Source organism: Nematostella vectensis, chromosome 13, assembly GCF_932526225.1.
Source record: "Nematostella vectensis chromosome 13, jaNemVect1.1, whole genome shotgun sequence".
In the NCBI taxonomy this organism is placed as follows: Eukaryota; Metazoa; Cnidaria; class Anthozoa; order Actiniaria; family Edwardsiidae; genus Nematostella; species Nematostella vectensis.
The window spans coordinates 13,442,583-13,457,502 of NC_064046.1; the positions used below are offsets into that span (position 1 = coordinate 13,442,583).

A 14,920-nucleotide genomic window follows, 5' to 3' on the forward strand; every position below is an offset into this window, starting at 1 on the left:
TATTTTGTTTTGAATTTGCCAACCAGAAAGGTCACGTGATCTCTTAGCGCAAATCCCCTATTTAGCGCTGAGTATCAGGTGAACTCTATCACGAGTGTGACGTCACTAACGGATGTGTGTGGATTGTTTAATATAACGGAGAGCTAAATGTTGCGGAGGTGTTTTTGTTGAGCGTATGAATCATGAGCTCACCGACCTTGGTAGATACTGGCTAACTACTAACTACTCCCCACACATATCGACATTAAATAAATTATTGTATTGTATTGTTAGCAGTGTATACAAGGTTTTGCGCATTGCAGAGAATACCAGATTCAACAATATACGTACTAAATAAAGCTTGTTAACAAGATATTTGTATTGCCAAAAGCGGGGATAATCGACTAGAGAGACCAAAAGAATATCAAATCGATTTAACTCTTATATTTAGATATAAATGTGTGGAGGATACAGAAAAAAATCATTTTTATGAATCAATGGATGTTTGAAGGAAAAAGAAAAGTTTCTTTTTTTCAAATAATTAAAAAATAAATTATTAAAAGTAATACGATAGAGATGGCAACATCACATATTTTTTCAAAAGTCTTAAAAAAAATTAATAATATAAATAAAAAAATTTAAATAGCAGTATCCTAGCCATTTAAAGGATTACGAATTATTGCAGAAAGTCATAGACGTCGCAAAAACGTCACAAAAATAGACGTCTTATCATGTTAAGGTTTCATTGCTTAGGTTTTGTTGAGAATTTGTCTGTGTTGGAAATAATTAGACTCTAAGATCCGGGATTACTTGGGCGCTACCTTCCTGTTCGAAAGATAATAACTGCAGGCTGATTGGTGTTGACATCCGCACGGATTTGCTTCTTTAGTGTATTTACCCATGAGCAGACACGTTCTGATATCTAAAAATGCTGAATAACATTTCCATAAACATTACCAATCATAATAACGAGTCATTAATAAATTGTCTTTTTTCCCTTTTTTTTCGAGCGCATTCGTTGTAAAAAACACCTCATGAAAAGGTGAAACACCACCAAAAAGACATTGCCAATGTTAGCAATACCACGTGACTAATAAAATATACAATTTCCTGGCAGAAATTGTTGCGCTCCGCATGCAGTACACCTGTTATTCTTCAAGCGCGGAAAGATTTATGTTTTTTGTATCTATTGATAAATACTCTTATTAGCCGAGTGCGCGGGCCGTACGGAAACTATTAGTACGTTATTACTATAACTTATTCGGGCAAACGCCGGTAGCATAGCTGTATGATAAAGTTACTACGATTAAGTAAGAAACCAAAGGTGATATTCTTATAAGATCACTTATATTTCTATCACATTGCTTGGATGCGATTTAAAAGATGCCTATTCTGAGTAGGTATCCGGTTCTGGTGATGCTTATTTTAGCATTTATGATGTTTAATTCCTGAGCGTCGCAGGGCGTATAGGAGTGAAAAGTTTAATACCTTGCTCTTTTGTTAACACTTGAATTTGTTCACATAATATATTAAAATTCGCCAGAATTCAAAATAATTCAAATGGTTTTATGTTTCTATCTTTTTTACATAACGTTTGTGGTCGCAGCCACTCCGTGACAACCAAAATTATTTCCAGTTATTTACAAACAAATCCAAACAGACCCAGCTGTACCCACCATATCGACAACTTTTTTAAACGGATGAATACTTTTAATAAAAATGAACCAAAAATAGGCAATAATTTCCAATGCGTCTTAAGTCGCGTCAAACCACATGAGATATTGTGCTTCCATACACCAACTCTCCCATACCATTAGCCACCGCAAATTTCTCTCAGACAAATAGTTTTTGGTGCTTTAAATGTGATTAAGTGATGACAAATGATGTTTTCTTGATTTCGTTGCTTTGATACGTATAGTATCTAAAGTATCTTTACTTGGTTACCATGGAAGCACAGTTTTGTCATTAGCAGGCGCTGCCCGCACCACATATCTTAGTTTTTACAACTTGTTCTTAAATTAGAATATTTACGGCTGACATACTCGCATCAAACTGCTAACTGCAGAAAACTGCTAACCCGCTTTTTGGTCTACGTCATTCAAACGGACTCACATTTGGTGCTTATTGGTTGGTCAGCGCTTGCGGAGAGGTATATTAGTGCTAAAAAATAAAAACTCAATTTTGAATGACGGAAGCCAGATGGTAATTTAGCTGTTGGAAATTGTCGTAGAGAGCTCGCAGACCATTGAAAACTGCAGTATTGATGTAATCATGACTCCACATGACTAGACATAAACTCCCCTGCAAGATTAAAGCCGCCTTGTCACCAGTTTACTTCCGGTCGATTACGTAACAATCTCAGATGGTTTTTAACGGAAAACACTAAAAATATTTCAAAATTGAAAGCAGTGTGTCTATTGGAAGTTTCTTTGAGGATGTGATTGATAATTTAGAACGGATGGCCTGTTAAATATACCTGATTCTAATAGATTCTTTTGTCTTTTAACGGTTGAGGTTTCCTTCGGACCACTGGAAGTAAAATGGTGACAATGCGGCTTTAAGCTATTCGCGGGGAGTTTAATAAATCCAAGCATGATTCTGTAGTGACACACAGTGGTACTAGACTTTTTGTAGTTAACATATATTGACAAGGACATATAACGAAATAAAGCGTTAAAGAGAAATGTTATCTCATGCCTCTATCCTCTTCGAGGTTACTATAGGCTAATGGTATTGATGCAGAACTGCATTAGGCATTGATAATAGCGAGACACCCCAACTCTACAAAGACCTGTTACAACATAGCTCCTTGCAAACTGTGCCAACAATGCTGGCAACATTGCTGACGCTGATTGTATACACCATGTTGGGAGATAATAACTGTAGATTGTCAACAATTTAGGCCCATGCCTTGAACTATAATAATTCTATGTTCATTTCTCCACTTTCCCTAATTGTACTGAACAGCAAACCAGCCAGACTATACTTTAGTCAATGATTAATTGGTAGTAGACCCACTAAAAATCCAACAATAGCTTCCTCGATAAACTCTGAACTGCCTTTGGCTCTATCATGCTTTCAGATTATATACTTACAAATAGGGACAAGTTGCGCTGTGTAACTGCTTTTCCCCTGTGTCATTTGTCCTCTTATTTCTCTTGTAAAAAACTCGCGTTATCTGGAGCTTTATAATTTCCTTGCCTGTCTCGTTTCGTCTCCTTTCCCTTGAACAAATCTGGCGTTATCTAGTGCTTTATAACTGTCTTCTTTTCCTGGCGGTATCGCTTTACACGCAGTTAAGAGAAACCTCGATATGTAATCGCCCTAAAGCTCGAGTTCTCACCTGCCTGGGTTAGTAAGCCTTATTATTAGATGTGTGTGACTTGTGCGCCAATAGAAATACTTCTTTAACATTAATTTGCTATTACCTAGCGATGATTGTCAGATTATTTTCACTATATATCAAAATTCAACAAAACCATTACGCCACGGCTGGGTGATAAGGCGTGATTGTATTTTCTAAGTAGAGATTGTCTTGCCTTGACCATCGAGGTAGCCTTGGCAATACTCCTGTTTTATAAACATTTTCAAGTTCTATCAACGCGAAGAGCTAGGTTACGGAATTGGTGGCTGATTTATTGCCCTCCTCGAATAAGACAACCTACAAGCCAAACAGCTAAAGTGCTACCATATATTTACTGGTAAGTTTTTTTTTATTTGGTCGGGACAAATAAAATAAAAACCGCCGCAAATAAAAACCGCCTCCTAAATAACAAAATAAATAGTGTTTGTAACACAATTCAATCTCATTCTAGCTAAAAAAAACTTTACTGCCGACATTTTTATTTCATTTTGCTTGATTGTATTATTTATTGGAATAGTATAAAAATGGAAAATATTGAAAATTTGGAATAAAAAAACCCTCTAGTAATATAGCACTTATATTATCTTAAACAACTCCAGCAATTAAAAACACATTTTCCTTTTGTGTTTCCAATTAAAGTCCGAATACATCGTTCAGGAAAGCTAGATGAAATATGAATATGGAAAAAACAATGAATGGCAAATTCAAAAATGCTTTCATTTGACGGCAATACTTTAAGCAGAGATCAGATAATACAAAAGTAATCAATTACAAAACTCTCATTTAAAATACAATGTGCCAATTTATGCTTTAACGTTGTTAGCGTTGTTATTTTTGTTTACATTAACGCCTTGCTAAAATCTAAAAACAAATATGTAAAAAAAAAAAAACAGCCCTTCTGGTTCATTAGGGTACTCGAAGATAACCGAAAGTAAATGTGAACGCGAAGGGATTATGAACTCAACATAACTTTTCCCTTACCCAGCTTTACCTAAAGCTGATGCAAAGAGATGGCCTTAAACACAACCCTCACCAACCAAAACAACCCTACCCTACCTACCAATTTACACTTTTGAAGTCATATTTTCATTCAAGGAGATATGCATAAACTCAACAATCATAAAATCTTACCCTTTTGATCAAAGATCATAAAATCTTATCCTTTTGATCAAAGATCATAAAATCTTACCTTTTTGATGAAAGATCATAAATCTTACACTTTTGGGGTTCAATGCACCTCCTTCTGGTTATCCGTTTCAGCGTTTGCCAAGCACGACTTTTCGCTGTAAAACTTGGAGCTTAGGATCACCTGCGCATACTTCCACGCCTACATGTGCAAAAAGGTCATTAGAAAAATGATAAATCACACTTTCTCCGGCTGTGCATACACGGCTGTCATCTCAACCAAGACGTGAATAATCTCTCGTCCTCTATTCTACGACCTTGTGAGAGAGATAAAACAAAAGAAGAAGGAAACATACAATCTCAGCCCAAATAAAAGGGTTGGAACGTGTGGGTATTCTTTCAATACCGTACTATTCAAATGGTGTGTTGTATCAAATTGTTGTCCAAAGCGTTTGGTCGGTTTGTTTTACGTTTGAAATGCATACGCGTAGAACAAGGATTTTAATAGTATAATGCAAAACAAGTAACAATATCTTCAAATACACAAAATGGACTTCTTTCTGAGTTAATTGTTATAAAGCCAGCTTAAATCGTTAAATAGTTGGACCTGTCCATCACTCTCACCGCCTACATGATATATTATAGATAGTCAATCAAGTCAATTGCGCTGTTGTTACCGTTTAAAGCCCTTCTGCACCTACTTACGTTTCGCATGTTTTCCTTGTACAGAACAACAAAACAGTGTCACGCAAGTGTTGCGTTACGCATGTGACAAAAAAACAAAACAGTATCACGCAAGTGTTACGTTACGTGTTTTCGTAGGACAAAACAACAAAACAGTGTTACACAAGTCTTACGTTACGCATGTTTTCGTAGAACAATACAACAAAACAGTGTGACGCGAGCCGGACCTTTTACCTGGTTGCGAAAAATGAAAGATGGTTTTGAAACTTTTTTTAAAGTTTAAAGATGGTTATTAAAGAGAAGGAGACATCATTTGATGTAGAAAATTTGTGAAAAATATATTGGGTTTTTCATTGCTTTAAATAAAGTAAAGCAACAAAGTGTAATTTCAATAAGGTAGTCGTCCACACAAAAGAGTGGAAAAGACATCCTAGTGTTTTGGCCCCAAAGATATGGTTTATTTCATGAGTTTATAAAAAACACTCAAACATACAACAACAGTGTATATTTATATCAGTCATTTGTTACTTTGAATGAATGTTTGCCTCTGAGTGCCCTTAAACACAAAGTTAGAGAAGACGCCAGTCTACCAGCATAAAGAAAGGCTCTCGAATTACTGTTTTCCGGGCGCCAGAATTTAAAAGCCAGAGTAAAGGGCCCTTCTCGTTTATACAACAAGCAATAGAAAGAGGTCAATGGTTTCCACAGTGCATCATTCATCTAGTGTGTTGCGGTGAAGTGGAACCGATATCGGCAGTTGACTGTTCGTGCGCGAGCACACATCACTACTTCTGATAACAAATGGCCTTACTTTTACGATTATAAAGGTCACAATTTTAACCGCACTTAAAACTTTCAATTTACCGTTTCACTCTAATAAAAATTGAAGGACAAAAAGCGATTGAAATCTGTGACTCTGTATAAAAAGCCTAAAAATAACGCACAAAGTTTCGAAGTGAAAAAAATATTCCTAGATGGCAAGTTTCGACTTAGTTAGTACTGCTTACTGTTGCTTTGGTACAACAACAAAAGTGACTGCACACTTACTTATGACTCATACCGTCGTTTAATAACCATGGAGAGGAGAGAGAAATGGAGGTTAAACTGTATATCACTAGCGCAATTTCTGGGCTCTGATGAGGCTTATTCAATTGATAAAAACACCCATTCACGCTATCACTTTTATTTACACATTTTTTTGTATGATCCAAAACGTCTAAATTGGCACAGATGTACATAATTAGGATGGTATACTTCTTGAGCTAAAATCTTTCAAAAAGAAGTAAAACACCGTGTGAATGCCTGCCAACAGGATTTCGTTAATATAATGAAATAGTTTATATGTTAAAACCCGATTTTTCTCTACTGCTCTCAGAAAACTTAAACTTTGTTTGCTTCTGATTAGTACATCGTCAAATACCTCATGGTACACGCTAGGAAACGATCTCTGTCGAACCTGACGCACATAAACTCATAATGCTTGGTCCTGTCGCAGAAGTTGACAACTTACCATTAATCCGACCTATGTGGGCTTTAGGGATATTTTGAGGGGGAATGTGAGTGATGTAAGAGATTATTCATATTGTTGTCAGGATGGAATCAGCCTAATACCACCTAGTTCTAGTAGTGCCAATACTAGATATTTAGGGGAGAAGAGCGATTATTGAGAAGATGAGAAATAGTAAAAAAGTTTAACAGCCATACTTTAGCAGCTTTTTAATGAGGTAAAACAAAAACAAAATCTTATCAATGTGAACCTGCATGGGGAAACGTCATTATAATCTCCTGTACAAAGTCCAAAATATAAGGCTAAAAAGCGATACCAGATCGAAAAATTACCATTACCAAGTTAACCCCTGTTTGAAAAACAGAATTCTTTTTCGTGCGCAAGGAATTTGACTGTTCAAATCCCTCGGTGGACGTTTACTCATGTAGGGTCACAAGCAAGTAAGATGAAAGAATAATATTTTATAGTTCTGGTAAAAGTTGTTTTAACAACTAATTAAAATCACTGCAAAACCCCAAAATAAAACGTCATTCAGATGAAATGGGCGTAACTATGCAAAATAACATATTCAAATCCCTAAAGGTAACGAAAATGCCGTCCGACCCGACCAAGTTTTTAATTAGTGACACTGTTTTTGAACAAGATAAGATACCGTAAATGATCTAATAAACGCCCCCTATCTAAAGAACGCCTCCTATCTAATAAACGCCCCATATCTAAAGAACGCCTCCTATCTAATGAACGCCCCTATCTAAAGAACGCCCCTATCTAAAGAACGCCTCCTATATAATGAACGCCCCTATCTAATGAACGCCCCATATCTAAAGAACGCCTCCTATCTAATGAACGCCCCTATCTAAAGAACGCCTCCTATCTAATGAACGCCCCTATCTAAAGAACGCCTCTTATCTAATAAACGCCCCCTATTTAAAGAACGCCTACTATCTAATAAACGCCCCCTATCTAAAGAACGCCCCTATCTAAATAACGCCTCTTATCTAAAGAACGCCTCCTATCTAATGAACGCCTCCTTTTTAATAAACGCCCCCTATTTAAAGAACGCCTACTATCTAATAAACGCCCCCTATTTAAAGAACGCCTCCTAACTAATGAACGCCTCCTATCTAATAAACGCCCCCTATTTAAAGAACGCCCCCTATCTAAAGAACGCCTCCTAACTAATGAACGCCTCCTATCTAATAAACGCCCCCTATTTAAAGAACGCCTACTATCTAATAAACGCCTCCTATTTAAAGAACGCCTCCTATCTAATAAACGCCCCTATCTAAAGAACGCCTCTTATCTAATAAACGCCCCCTATTTAAAGAACGCCTACTATCTAATAAACGCCCCCTATCTAAAGAACGCCCCTATCTAAATAACGCCTCTTATCTAAAGAACGCCTCCTATCTAATGAACGCCTCCTTTTTAATAAACGCCCCCTATTTAAAGAACGCCTACTATCTAATAAACGCCCCCTATTTAAAGAACGCCTCCTATCTAATGAACGCCTCCTTTTTAATAAACGCCCCCTATTTAAAGAACGCCCCCTATCTAAAGAACGCCTCCTAACTAATGAACGCCTCCTATCTAATAAACGCCCCCTATTTAAAGAACGCCTCCTATATAATGAACGCCCCTATCTAAAGAACGCCTCCTATCTAATGAACGCCCCTATCTAAAGAACGCCTCCTATATAATGAACGCCTCCTATCTAATAAACGCCCCCTATCTAAAGAACGCTTCCTATATAATGAACGCCTCCTATCTAATGAACGCCTCCTATCTCTTGAACGCCCCTATCTAAAGAACGCCTCCTATTTAAAGAACGCCTACTATCTAATAAACGCCCCCTATCTAAAGAACGCCTCCTATCTAATAAACGCCCCCTATCCAAAGAACGCCTCCTATCTAATGGACGCCTCCCCCAACCTTACACGTTTGTAATTAACGCCCCTCTCTAATAAACGCCCAATATCTAAAGAACGCCTCCTATTTAAAGAACGCCTCCTATCTAATAAACGCCCCCTATCTAAAGAACGCCTATCTAATAAACGCCCCATATCTAAAGAACGCCTCCTATTTAAAGAACGCCTCTTATCTAATAAACGCCCCCTATCTAAAGAACGCCTATCTTATAAACGCCCCATATCTAAAGAACGCCTCCTATCTAATGAACGCCTCCCCCACAAGTTTGTAATGAACGCCCCTCTCTAATAAACGACCCCCTCTATTTAATGTCCCCTACTATCCCTCCCAGCTTAAAAACAAATGACAATTTGAATTTCGGTAATATAGATCAAATTTAATTAATCTCAGTTTGACTTCTACTGGGTGAGACTTTCATAATCTCAAGAAATGCTTGCTACGCAGGCTATAATTTAACGTGATCCTGTTTTGACTGCACCACAGAAAAAAAAGAAAAGCAAAAAAACCAAGCCGCTGTAGCGGGTTGACCAACCGGTTAGAAGCCAACCCGTTGTAGCAGGTTGAGCGTTAACACCTTTACGGCGGGTTGAGAACCTTCAAGATCCTATAGTATACTATGGTCCCCAGTCCACTGTAGCGGGTTGACCAACTGGTTAGAAGCCAACCTGTTGTAGCAGGTTGAACGTCAAGTAGCGTCAACCCGTTACAGCGGGTTGAGAACCTTCAAGATTCTATAGTATACTATAGTCCCCAAGCTGTAGCGTTCATATCATCTTTGTAGATTGCAACATCGTTTACGATAGGAAAGTAAATCAATACAGACATGACGGAAAAACATGACGTGACGCTTCAAATAAGCTCATTTCACATCGAATAAGGCAGAGAATTTCTCTGAGTACTTAGTAACTTATAGCAAACAAAATATCAAGTGCGACATTTTTTAAATTGATGCGACTTTTTGTAAAGTGTCGTTGGAATTTGAGCTTTTCGCCCCTGAACTGATGCACATCACAGGGCAATGATGATCAAGGAAAAATTATCTTAAAAAGCCAAAATCTGGTTATGTGCACTTCGGCCTCACGTTATTTGTGTTTTGAAAATCAGTCCGTATAACAAGGAACCTATAGCCATCGTAAGTAATTGTGTCTTCTCTCTCTATCTGGAATTGCGCGTTTTCCAGGTTTTTTTCCCGTCATGTCATCAACACAAGGTTGAAATGGCTGTATGTTATACAGCACTCGTACTCAAAAACACCTAGTTATTCTACAGCTTGTCTGTAGTCTAGTCATAATAATTACGATTTAGTCTAGTGAATTATAACTGTTTTAGAAACTTTGTTTGCAAGGCCGAATTTAGTAGAAATATCAAAACAAGAAATTGCTAGGGGGTCATTCACGTCGTCGTTTTACGCTTGACCGCACCTTACCGAGTTTTTCAAAGAATCCATTTCGATCATCACCTAATTAAACAAGTAAATGAGACACCTTCAATCAAATATCATTTTTAAAGGATCAGGCTTCAATCGTGGACAGTTATTCTGGCTAAACTGCAGAATACCCGTCCACTTATTTGCATTTTCCTTGTATTTACTGCCTCGTTCTATAGAAATCGGACGTGTGAAGTCTCATTGTTAACTCTTTGTGGACGGGTATTCTGCAGTTGCTCCCTGAAGTTTTCTTGCAAATATATTTTCATTTGTAAACAAATGAGTGAGTGTCAACATTCTTACCTTCCTGAAACCTGTATCAACGTATTTCCACGACCCCGGACTAGAAATCACGTTACTTATTGCTTACAACTTGTAATTACCAAGTGCCCCGGTACAAGCTGAGACGCTAATGACCTTTTCCCGGGTGCAATAACTCATTTTTGTATCGTCATTAGCGGTGTTACCGGGAGAGACGGCGCTTTCACTCCAGGAGGCTAACTCCCATCTGATTTATTAAACATCACGAAAGATGTTTATTGACTTCTCTCCAGAGAAGTCTCAATAAAAACGAGAATTTACCGAATACTAGTATTCGGTAGTATTCTCTGGTTCGAGATCGAGATCTGGGTGTTTTGTATTACCGAGAGAAATTTGATTAACGTTTTGCTTTCGTAAAGATTGGACCAGAAACTCGGATTAATTACGCCGTATAAAAGGGAGAGAATCTCCCGGGATGGCAGCCCTAGTTTCAGGTCAAAGAGTTGAAAAGTGCTAATCCAGTTAAGTGTCCATCACAAAAATTCATCCGATGAAATCGATAAGGCTCAAGTTGGGTGACGAAAATGGCCCAAAATAAATTTATTGCAGAAAAGTTTTTTATATCAGTATCTAACAATTTCCGATTAAAAACATTTAAAAATATTTAAAGGTTTATTTACAAGTTTATAGGTTTTTCTTAAACAAAAAAACGTGCCTTTGGTGTCAAAATATTTTAATCCTTTTCGCGCGCCGCGCTTCATCCGGTGCTTCAGAAGAATTCCAATGTTATCCAGCTACGCGCGTCTACGTGTGGGAAGAGAAGACAGTCTCGGGATCGTCTTCCTTTCTGCTCGCACGAGTTTTACTTTTTGCTTTGCCCCTGTTCTATCCGTAAAAGTTTATGATTTACTGACCTGACCGCGTGAGGTCTGTCCTGTTGTGGGTTCTTTTTCTGAGATTGACCCTACCGTCTTGATTGGCTGACGCCAGTTCCTATTAGGTGTGAAGTGCCGTAATCCCTTAAGCCCTCCCGAAAACTTTGAAGGCGAATTACAGCGAAACTAAAATGTGCTATAAAGCATCAAACCTTTTAAATGTTGGTTCCCTAGAATTTGTCCGATTTTAGTATAATTTGGCAGACATGTAGGACAATAGCCTAGTTTCAAAAGGGGTTCTCATTTTTTTAATTGTTTTTTAATCAAAAGTTATTCTCGCCAAAAGGCCGGAAATAGTCGAAATTTGCATGCGGCAACTTTGAAATAAAATAACTCTTCAATGGAACACAATATGGAAAAAAAAGAAAACCACTTTTGAAGATTGACATGTGTTGATGGAAATAAGACGTATTGCGTTAACCTAGGCACGAAGCAAGGGTACCAACATTTTCGCCAAAGACAACAGTATGATTTTGCGTGTTTCGGCCGCCAAATTAAAAAAAAAAAACCTTATTGAAAAAAAAGCCATGGGTAGATGCTCGATTATATTACGAATCTTAGTATGTGTAGTTTTTTGTTGTTACAAAAAATCTGACGCGCGCATTCACAGTCGCGAAGGTGAACCGAGAAGCTTTATGTATCTCAAGCTGTGATATTTTCAACTCTGGAGGCTTTTACTTTAGCCATTGAGAAGCTTTAGGTATCTCAAGCTGTCGTTCGCCAGTTCCAGGACTCGAGACTCTTTTCAAAAACTCTTAATGGTGATAAAGTACAATTGCTAGGTACATACGTATACTAAAAGGTAGATGATCTAAAACATCTTCAAAAGCCGTTTGCCGAGTCGTTTGGTCCACAAATGATGAATAGCCGCTTAGGAATGGCTTTTCAGCACACGTAGATAATAGTTTTTGATGGTTCTCTTTCAGAGCACTTTTTCCGTTTAGGCATTTGGCCTTGGCCCCCAGACAATGGCGCTTTTAGATACCTAATGCATTTGAATCAGATCATAATTTCAATCAAAATACCCCAAAAGCGTGTTCGTTGAAAAGTTCCACTATAAAAGGGAAAGCTCCTCCTACCCCGGGCTCGAATTTGCAAATTATAATAACACTGCAACGCTAGCACTCACGAATTATAAGCCTCCTGTAAAATTGCTTATCTCTGAGCCTCAGTCGGCTGGAATAAAACTATTTTCGCACAGGTAACAAGACAGTTGTGTTACGAGATTGTTAATTCGCTGTCCACTCACATTTTCGGTGCAAAATTTCAAATTTTGTGCTATCCATAATCTAGCGCACCTGCATAAATTATTCTCGCGCTGTGATGAAAATGCTCGTATTTTAGAGCGCACACAGCTTGGTATAGCATTAATTTACGATAGATAGAAACATCTTAAGATGGACAATTTTCTAGGAATGATATTTATTTTGGTTTAGAATGTGAAATTTGAATTTAGCGCTCAGAGCAATTGTCCTGACATGTTCTCTCATTGACGGCTGATTGATAACTGATTGTTCTTGGGCCCGGGGGTGGGAGGAGCTTTTCCTTTTATAGCGGAACCTCGTTTTTAACCAGAGTAATGTATATGGGGCCCACCAAAAACTGGTACTCAACTTTTCGTCAAATTTTCGTCTTAATAAGACTTCTTCAGGACAGTCTGCCCTTTTAAATATAGAAAAACACTTAAAACTGAGTGCTGTTACAAACCAAAATCACTTTCGACCTCATAGCTCTCATAGTCCATTAGTCTAACATCTTATTCTACAATTGTACTCAGCTTACTCAGCCAAGTAGGTTCGGTGTCCATGGGGGGCTGGCGTCGAGACCAGTTATTCACTCAAATTTGGATTTTCTCGCAAAACAAGTGCTTGCCTTGTACGAACGATAGGGCAGGAAGGACAGAGTCATGGTAAGAGCTTTACAATAGCTCCCCCGGACCGGACACAATGAATTTTAGTCAAATTATAATATTGACTTTTGAGCCTTTTGTACATATGGGAAATGAAAATATAGGAAATGACCACAAACTGTCAATCAACATAGTTTCAAAAAATATAGCATATTATCAAGGCATTGACAGCTCAAACTTCAATTTTGTAGACAGCCTACATATGACTGACTCCATCAGACATGCGCAGTAAAACACGAAATCCGTTCTAGATTGGCTGAAATGCATGTTGTTTTGTGACGCGATCTCCGTGTTAGAAAACTCGGTCAAGTATCATTGTGTAATCCGAGCTGCTACCACGTAATGCCCGAATAGACGCAGACGCGCTAGACGGGACACGTGCTTGTTTTAGATAACTAAGGTTTAAAAAGGTTTATGTCCTCTTTAACCCTCCTTAGCGGGAAGAAACGCTTTTTTCGATTTATTTGAATACATAAGGACTAAGTTTGACTGTATTATACAAATAGTTCATGGAGGCTTTATTTGGTAAATATAACCAATTACTCACGCTGAAGTTTCTCTTTCCCACCCGAAGCATCGATCAATACGCTGATTAGAGACGCACTGCAGAAGGTCGCAATTCTCCCCTGTGCTGTGATCGTCGATCTGTTGAGATATCGAGTGCTCAGCGGTTATACCCCACCGCGCAGGTGCAAATACGGACTGGTGGCAGCTGAAGCGCGAATTCCAGGGTGTCGTGGCCCCAGGGGGGGGGACTGAGGATAACTTTTACCCTAGCTCTATAACGCATGTATGTGTACTACTCCTTATGCAGGGTGAGTTTTGGTGCTGCCGATACTGAAGTCCGTTAAAACAGAATGCGCTTCACAGGTAGAACTAGGTAGGGAGGATGACGGACTGCGTGGCGACCATAATAGCAGAGTTTCTTGGAAAACGCTTTATCACAGGTGGGGGGGGGGGGGGGGGGGGGGGAGAGGAGAGGAGAGACGGGGGACGGAAATGACGGCCCCTGAAGGAAGAACTACTTGGGAAACGTTCTTACCTTGGAATCTAAGAGCACGTTTGAGGGGGCAAAAGGTACATTGGGGCGAGGGAGCTATATCCACCTTAGATTAACTTGCAGTGAGGAAGCTATATTCACCTTGGAATGAGGGAGTTATTTTCACCTTAGAGTACCTTTGGTAGGAAGGAGCTATATCAATCTTAGGGTACATTGGAATGAGGGAGCTATTTCCACCTTTGTGTACCTTGGAATGGGAAGCTATATTCACCTCAGGTAGACATGACGGAAAAACTTGGAAAATTCGCTATTCAAGATAGAGAAAGAAGACACAATTTCTTACAATGGCCATCGATTCCTTGTTTTTCGGACTGATTTTTGAAACACAAATAACGTGAGGCCGAAATGCACATACCCAGATTTTTGCTTTTTAAGATTTTTTTTTTCCTTGATCATTCTTGCGCTATGTATGAGCTCAGGAACGAAAAGCTCAAATTTTAATGACACTTTGCAAAAAGTCGCATCAATTTAAAAAAAGTCGCATTTGATATTTTGTTTGCTATTACTCACTAAGTACTTTCCGCCTAATTAGATCTGAAATGAGCTTATTTGAAGCGTTAAGTCATGTTTTTAAGTCATCCCTCAGGTAACTTTCAAAGGATGTTCTATCACTCCAAGTACCACACCATTCCCCATGAAAAGGGACCAGTTACCTCTACCTTTTCTATCGTACGAATAAAAACGGAAAACAATAGACTACCGATATCTCTAGAGGTCTTGCATCACGCAGATACATACCCT

The 14,920-nt window shown here is 38.4% G+C and overlaps 1 protein-coding gene and 2 long non-coding RNA genes across 13 annotated transcripts in view; 2 read left to right on the forward strand and 1 right to left on the reverse strand.

Moving 5' to 3' along the window:
• LOC5508067 (histamine H2 receptor) overlaps window positions 1-10,435 on the reverse strand; it is a 34,634-nt gene extending 24,199 nt beyond the window's left edge. For 8 of the 10 annotated variants that reach the window (XM_032376774.2, XM_032376775.2, XM_048720548.1 and 5 more), the window contains exons 1-2: window positions 10,318-10,435; window positions 4,533-4,670 (exon numbers count right to left, since the gene is read on the reverse strand). The gene's annotated coding sequence lies outside the window, so the exon portion shown is untranslated. Of the gene's footprint in view, window positions 1-2,091; window positions 3,053-4,532; window positions 4,671-10,317 lie in introns of those variants that run through there. The other 2 variants (XM_048720546.1, XM_048720550.1) reach the window with 2 other exon arrangements.
• Window positions 1-14,920, forward strand: part of LOC116615271 — a 46,158-nt gene that overhangs the window by 30,773 nt on the left and 465 nt on the right. The window lies entirely within an intron of this gene.
• On the forward strand, window positions 3,572-6,877 carry LOC125558962. The gene is made up of 2 exons (XR_007306202.1): window positions 3,572-3,680; window positions 4,604-6,877. It is a non-coding gene; the product is annotated as an uncharacterized LOC125558962 (long non-coding RNA).